The 7,500-nt window shown below is 43.6% G+C and overlaps 1 protein-coding gene across 1 annotated transcript in view; it reads left to right on the top strand.

The window, feature by feature from the left end:
* The window catches only part of EBF3 (early B-cell factor 3), a 127,956-nt gene that overhangs the window by 9,574 nt on the left and 110,882 nt on the right, over positions 1–7,500 (top strand). The window lies entirely within an intron of this gene.

The raw sequence follows: 7,500 nt of genomic DNA, 5'->3' as shown, positions 1-7,500 counted from the left end.
CAGCCCTCTCCCAACTCGCTGGGTTTCGGTGCCTTGCAGGAGAGGAGGATTTCTTTCTTCCCAACAGTGGGTAGCAGCAAAAGGCCCAGTGTGTGATTGACTGCAGATTTTGAAATTGGTACCCAAATTGAATAAATGTTAGACGTGTACATATGACACCAGTTTTGTGAAGCAGAGGTTTGGACGGTTTTGAAGAGGGGTTGAATTTCCGCAGCTTTCATTACAAAGTTATCTTTTGATCATGAACTTTGCTGTCCAGTGTCTGAAAAATTAAACCCGGAAAACTCCATGAGTTAAGCCTAAAGAAATATGCGCCACCAGTGGAGAGCAATGCTAATGTTTAACTAGCTGGAATAGCTGTTTGCTTAGTGGAGAATGTTCGGTATCTGACAGAAGGGACAGCTCTCTTATTAGTAATCAAATAGGGTTGACCAGTTGTGGCCGTCACTCAGGCAATTGAGAAGAAGTTCAACACTTTATAGAACTTGAACTACGAAAATCAATATAATTATATCTGTCTTTAGTGTTGTGGCTATGGAAATCATATAGCCTTAGATTATTGTCTTGTAACTGAATTTATTTTATTTTTTTTGATTGGCTAGAAGTGTTTGAGCTATTGGAGTCTTGTCTGAGTATAAGTTGCTTGAAAAGGCAGTGCATGTTGGCTTTGAATGAAGGATTGTGAAAGTGTTTCATCTTTTGAGTGATGCTTTAAATTTTAAAAGAGGACTTGTTTATAAAGTGTGAGATTTCTAGCATGCCACAGTGATGAAGTAGCCATGTTGATTTGGCTAACATTTTGGATGCTGTGTTTTCCCTTCAAAATCACTTTGGATTTGTGCAACATTCAATCCTTTATTGACTATTGATACTGAATAACTTTTAATACTCAATTTTTATCATATGGTGGGAAATATTTTCCCCAGACATGCAGAAATATGTTCCTTAATTCTTGTCTGAGAGAATGTTTTCTTATATTTGGTTAATTAAAATATGTGCTAAGATTACTCATATTTCTATAACCTAAGAGAAGTGTGTGATTATTTGATATTCTAGAAGCATGAGAGGAGGGGAAAAAACGTAAAAACATTTGGTTAATGGGTTTACCATGTTTATTTGAATAAGGAGGATTGAAGCTCCGTTTACGCCTGGCATAAATGCTTTGGAGGTCTTAATTATTGATGAAAAATCTGCTCTGCTTCTAAATTCAAAGATCTGGCAATTTTATAGAAATTTTAATCACCGTCTATTTTAGGGATTTTAAGGTAAGGATAGTTTTATGAAATGACAAGTATGATGTACATTTTTAGCATTCTTAAGAAAACTGTCACTTAGAATGGCAACGTACTATTAGCATTGTGTTGTCTGCTGTAAATCCCTGTGAAATGATTGCAGTATTGGCACTGTCTTCAGCTTAAGGCATATTTCTATGTGAAAAAAATGAAGAATTTAGTGTTCACTAGGGCAAGTTAGATTAATCAGAGAAAGAAGAATACCTATAGGAGGGCATTCTCTTTAGAGTGATACCGTCTTTTGCAACTGAGATGCGTTTCAGTTTCATAATGATAATCATTTCTGTGAGGTGTATGTTGCCTCTGAAAATTAGTTGCTTATGTTGAGTTTCTAGCCTGTGTTTTCTCTTGAGTATTGCAGAATAAAATGTCCCACCAGACTGGGGAGTCAGTTTCCAGGTCCCCATCAGCAGTGTCTCATTTGGTTAGTTGGCTTAAAAAAGAATTATATACAACGTGCTTTGCCGGCTCCTTGTGGCCTTTGGATACATTTAGCAGGTTCTGACCAGATAAGGCATATTTGTCCTGAGGATATAAACCAATAATTCCAACCTGAATTGAGATCAATGGGTCCACATTTGTTCCAGCCCACACCGAGCCTCTTCCGGCACGTTGAGACTGCTTTTCTGTGTTATGAGAACAGAGAAGTAAGCTCCTCGCTCTGGCAGGGTAATCACATTCTATAGACTCTGATGCCTTAAATCAATTAATTACACAATTTAGTTCAGTTATCTTTCAGAAGCATTAAATACTTATGAATGGCATGAAGACCCTTCAGAGAAAAAAAAAAGGGGGGAAAGTGAGGCTGTTTCCCATTACAAAGCCCTTTTCATGCACTGCAAAGGTTTCACTTATGTTAACTGTTTTCTTTCTCATAAAACATTGCTAGAGAAACAATTTTTTAATAGCACCATGGTTATAACTATATGCAGTGTATTTAAAATAATATAACAACTTACAGAGCAAAGGAGAAACATAACATTGTAAAGTAAAAAGCATGGTCAATACAGAGATACCACAGGAAAAAAAGTATCTATGGTAAATTCTGCGACCTGCAGAGAACCAAATGCAAGTAAAGGAAGAGTGCACACACACGAACACACATGCACACCTTCTATACATATGTATATACACGTGTGCACACGCACACACACGCATGATTTTTAATGGTATTGCTGAAAAGGATGGGAGTATCATTTTCCTCGTGGAATAATGTTTTCTGGGAAAACACAAAAGCAGATGGTCTTCATTAGGAACACCCATTGTCCACATATCCCAACTATGAACAGATAAATCTCTCCTGTTTCACCCGTGCATTCCAAGGGCTGCAAATGATTCCAGGATGTCGGTGTAGCTGCTAAGCCAACACCACACTCTGGCTCCCATCACTTGCTCGTGCCATCCCAGTCTGTTTCCCAAGGAGCTCTGGAAATGCCCAGGAAGGTGCATACTCCTTTTCTCCCCCTCCTTGCTTGGGCTGGGTGGATGGAAGGTGCGAGGTCCAACTGTTGCAAAGTGGGGAGGCCGACTGTAGGGGCTGTGACTGCCCAGGCAGGCTGGGCACACGCAGGGGCTCCATGCAGCACTGGGAGCGGGCTCGGCGGGGCGGTTCCAGATGGCACCATCTCCGGCGTCCCACTCGCTGGCATCTCTGCGGCAGGCGGTGCCCCCTCCCCAATCAATCTGGCATTAGTCTATGGAGTTGGGAGACTTATCATTCCAAGTCTGTCCTACTTTCCTGTCTGGAAGCCAGACATCTGTTTATCCCATTTTCTTTCATACAGAGTTTGGAATTGCTTTAGTTTTGGTGGGGGTGGGGGGGGGAGGATGAAGTTTTGTCATATTTAACAGCTGTTATAAAATTTCAACCCTGTGGGCTCTGAAAATACTTTTCAGCTGACCTCAGATTTTTATGCGTAATTGACGTTGCATCGTAGGGAAATATTATTTGCTTAACCTTCCATTGTCTGTGATTTCACATTGTCTTTAGTCAGATGACCTGACTACCCCCATTTCAGCTCTGCACCCCCCAACCCTGCACAGCCACACTTTGATTCATACGTGCGCTTTAAGTTTACACCTCTAAAGTGACTGTGGAACGGTAGCCCAACGATTGGAGATTTTTTTTTCAGTCTTTCTTTTTTCTTTCTTTCTTTTTCTTTCTTGCTTTTCTTTCTTTCTTTTTTTTTTTTTAGTCAACAGTGTTTCCTTTCACTTCCTGTCACAAAGGTCAAAGAGAGCCGACCTTTGCTGGCAGTCCTGCTCACTGAATTATTCATGGGATTGACTTTTTGTCAGCACACACAGTTGTGCTCTGGGACATTTTATTCATTTACCTCATTTAAAGCGCCTTTCTGCACCTGTTCAAGTATTAATATCATGTAATTTGGGCCTAATGCCGATTTTGCTGAACACTCATTATATTTTTTATTAGCTATATTTCCAAACGATTATGTATGATTATTACCAAGCCTTACAAACAGCACCGGGTTATTCCCTAGCCCTTTACATCTTCTTGTCAGGTTGTTTTCAGAAGCGGGGAGGATAAACATTTGACCAGTCCCAATGTTTTTATTCCTACTCCATCTCCAAGCAGAGAACTTAAAGCTTCCTCCCTCATGGCTTTGCACGAGCGTGATTAAATCCAACTCTGCTGAAGCTGTACAAATGCCAGCATTTATAAGGTCAACGCTTTTGTTAAAAATGCTATGTAAATGAGGATCTGCAAAAAGGGACATTAAATAAAATTAAATTCATTGTCTTCTTTAATGTCATTTACATTTTGGCTAAGCCCCGGCCTGTCAAGGAGGATTTTAAAAATAATATTAATTACACATCATTTAGGGATCCAAGGTTTTCTATTCAGTAGCATTTGGATAACCTGCAAAATGGAGACTGTTTATTAACTTCTTAAATGACAACTCGTCATTTCATCTGCATAATGCAATGAAAACAGTATAGTTTAGTGTTAATTTTTCCTTCTCAGTTTTCTTAAAGATGTGAATATAATTATCATTGGATAGGCCTTGGGGTCCTGGAGATCCTCTCTTGGCGGAGGCTGTGCATTGGAGATGCTCTTTGGTTCAGGGTCTGTTTTAATACATTGGGCCTTCAGTGAAGGGAAAGTATTGGCTAGAAATTTGGCGACATTAAAACACCCTTTGGATGAATGGATGTGGCTACAAAGAATCTGATTCTGGCTGGCACCGGCCCCATTTGGCTTCGCCGGGCTCAGGTGTGAATGGCTGTTTTATTCCCTGGCAGCGCCAGTAGGGAGAGGCAAAAAGTTCACTGCATTCATTCATCCTTTCAATTTTTCCCCCCAAACTTCTGAAAATAAACAGAAAAGGAAGAGCTGCATTATGGAGGCACAATGGCATGCTTTCATTTAAAGAGGGAGGCACCAGGAACAGTGCCCACTTTGTAGGTTTGCTCTGCCCATAACCTTGAGATGCGGGTGTGCACCATGGGGGCTGCATGGTCAGCCTCCGCTGTGTGTCACGGTGCGCGTGGTCGCCTGCCACGGTGGGTCGGGGCCACCACCAGGCCCGGGCCTGCATCTCTGGCCTAGGCTGAGGAGGCCTGCGAGATTTATGGCTGCCTGACCTGGGTACGGACTCGACCGCCAGGCCAGTCGAGGGCTGGGTTTGAAAACAAGCCACACACCCACAATGACTTCCACATCACTCTCAACCAACTCGGATTCCCGTCTGCTTGTGCAAGGGTGAAAACCTCGTGATGTTGCCTGCCCGGGCCCCGCAGCAGCATGCAGCTGGGTATGAACGTGCAGGGGTGGAGGCAAGGGCTGGAAGCAGGGCTGTCAGAAGCTATACTCGGGGAGGCATGTTGACGCAAACCATCCTGTGCCGCTGCGGCAGCCTTATCAGGTGAGGAGCGAAGATATTGCAGTGCCTGTAATTGTGTTAGGATGGCATGGGTGAATTGGATTACTTTATGGAAAGCCGTCCAAACTCGAGGTTCTGTTACGCATGCTTACAGGAAGCAAATAATTACTCTGTGCACCAGAAGATAATTGGGGCTGGCCAGAGGCCTTCTCGTGATGCCGAAGAAAGCAGGCGAAGCTGCCCTTGTCAAAGCCTTTAGGAGACCGACAAGGAGGATGGTGATCTTTGCTAGGCATAGGTGGCTCACTGTGATGCTGTAATCGTTGGTTACTTTTTAAAGATGGTGAATAATTCCTCAGAATTCAAACTAACAGTGGCAAAGGGAGACACGTTGAAGAAGATAAAAATTCCAAGCTCTAATGATGGAAATTGTCGTTGCAGACAGGAAGTGATTGACAAGTGGGGGTACAGGAAGTGAAAACTCAAGGAGCTTAACCTGCAGTTGGCAAAGCTTCTGCAGCCTACACTTGGAGAAAATGAAAACCATTCCCTCCGTCAGCTTGCCAGAACACAAGCTCCTCTTGTTTGTTTATCTTAATAGCAAATCTCCCAAAAATGTTTGTGGTCCAAACTCTATATAATGAGACATTATGCTGACATTATTCATGCTTTAAAATAAAAATATGGCTATCCTTTAGAAAAATTAGTGCAGGAATTTTATGGGTTAAGGGTTTTTTGTTGTTGTTCTTGTTGAATTTTATAAGCTTCTTAGTCGTTGGGGTAACCAGCGTTCATTAAATTGTAGAAGCTTGAGAAAACTGTTTTCAAAACGATGTATTCAGAAAAAGGTCAGACGTATCTGTCAAAAGAGTAAATGCTATAAATTTGCTAGCAGTTCGATAGAGAGCACTGCAGGGAGGGGTATTGGGAAACTCTTATTTTAGTTGTTTTTGAATCACTCATTTCCCCTTCCCTTTAAAAACAACACAAATGAAAATGATCCCTCTCCAATTTCTTCGCTGGAAGTCGCTCAGCTAGAAAATACTCAAAATTCATGCAGGACTGTGGTGCCCGAGTGGATGGGGCGCATCCCTCTGCAAACAGTGGTGGGGGCAGCGGCCGCGCCTTCCCAGTAATTCACTAGGAAATGAGTTTAACATGTGCGGAAAGGAAGGGGCTCGCGGTTGTGTTGTTGTAGGACATGGAGCCCAGGCCCCGCGAACGGAAGGAGTCGGCTCCAGCGTGTCTCTGCTGGAAGACTGAGCTGCCTGCACATCTGGAGAGGAGGCCGTGCATTTGCCCAGACAGGCAGCTCCAGCCGCCGCCCCTGCCTCCGCCCCCCTCCCCTCCCTCCTCTCCCTCCCTCCTCCCTCCTCCCTCCACTCTCCACCCTCCTGCCTATATTTTCCTCTGTCCCTCTCAGCAGAAAGCAGTTGGGGGCAGGGTGCCATGTTAAAGCACACAAGGAAACAAAACTTTGGCAGTGTTTAAGGCCCTAAAAGCATTTGCCCTGGTAAGGTTGACTTTACAAAGGGAGAAAGACCAACCTTGACCATTGAGGCCTGCCAGCTGAGTCCAGGTTTCCACAATGGTTTCATAAGGAACTGCACCCTCCCTCTTTCTGTGAGTTTTCATGGAATCAGAAAGATTGCACAGAGATGGCCAATCTTGATGTTACGGAGCTGCAGAAAAACCGGTCTGGAGGCCTGTGCCTGGGCCGGAGCCATCCGAGGGTGACATAAGTGCAGTACAAGCCCAGAATTTGATTATGGGCATGGGCAGGCAGCGTGTGCCTTCCCCAGGCGTGCATGTGGGGATCCTGAGCAGGGTCACCCAACGCTGGGCAGCGATGGGGCCTGCATCAAAGGTCACGTTCCCCTAAGAGTCCCATCGCTTGGAACAGGGTCATTTAGGCCCAATGGGGGAGTGTCCCTTTTATTTAATGTAACACCCAGGAAAGCCGGCTTAGTCTTCGTGGCATTGGAGCCTAGGACGATGCTCACTGGTTTGGGGAGGGCTCCTCCCTGAGTGCCCCCTAAGTTTTCTTTCTTTCTTTCTTTCTTTCTTTCTTTCTTTCTTTCTTTCTTTCTTTCTTTGTTTCTTTCTTTCTTTTTTTTTCTTCCTTCCTTCCTTTCTTTCTTCCTTTCTTTCCTTTTTTTCTTGTTATTTTGAGATGGAATTTTGCTCTTGTTGCCCCAAACTGGAGTACAATGGCACGATCTTGGCTCACTGCAACCTCTGCCTCCTGGGTTCAAGCGATTCTCCTGCCTCAGCCTACCAAGTAGCTGGAATTACAGGCATGCGCCACCACGCCCAGCTAATTTTGTATTTTTTTTTAGTAGAAATGGGGTTTCTCCATGTTG

This window comes from Colobus angolensis, unplaced genomic scaffold, assembly GCF_000951035.1.
Source record: "Colobus angolensis palliatus isolate OR3802 unplaced genomic scaffold, Cang.pa_1.0 Scaffold204, whole genome shotgun sequence".
Taxonomy (NCBI): domain Eukaryota; kingdom Metazoa; phylum Chordata; class Mammalia; order Primates; family Cercopithecidae; genus Colobus; species Colobus angolensis.
Note: the sequence above shows the minus strand (reverse complement) of the source record. Positions and strands in the feature narration are given on the sequence as shown.